The sequence below is a fragment of the Ipomoea triloba genome, chromosome 16, assembly GCF_003576645.1.
Source record: "Ipomoea triloba cultivar NCNSP0323 chromosome 16, ASM357664v1".
In the NCBI taxonomy this organism is placed as follows: Eukaryota; Viridiplantae; Streptophyta; class Magnoliopsida; order Solanales; family Convolvulaceae; genus Ipomoea; species Ipomoea triloba.
This window is the reverse complement of record NC_044931.1, coordinates 15,149,083-15,149,659: the sequence shown is the minus strand read 5'-3', so window position 1 is coordinate 15,149,659 and position 577 is coordinate 15,149,083.

Genomic DNA, 577 nt, shown 5'->3' with positions numbered 1-577 from the left:
ACAAGAAGCTCGATAAGACTCCTTATGAGCTGTGGAAAGGTAGGAAACCTTCCTACCAATACCTCAAAGTGTGGGGGTGTCTTGCCAAAGTTTTGGTACCAACACCAAAGAAAATAAAGATAGGTCCAAAGACGGTGGACTGTATCTTTATTGGATATGCACACAATAGTAGTGCTTATAGGTTCTTAGTACACGAATCCCATAATCCGGATGTACATAAGAACACTATAATTGAATCAAGGAATGCAAGTTTCTTTGAAAATGTATTTCCTTGTAGGTCTAATGAAAGACCAAACACGTCACTTCGAGAGGTCGAGAGACCTAGTGCGTCACTTCGAGAGGTCGGCAGACCAAGTACGTTACTTCGAAAGGTTAACATACCTAGTATGTCACTTCGAGAGGTCGACGGACCGATTATGTCACTTCGAGAGATGGACGAACCAGGTACATCACTTCGAGAAGTTGATGCTACTATGGACCATGGTGTCGGGCATTCTGAGGAAATACCCGAGCTTGAGCCGAGACGTAGTAAACGGGCGAGAGTTGAAAAATCATTTGGTCCCGATTTTCTAACTTA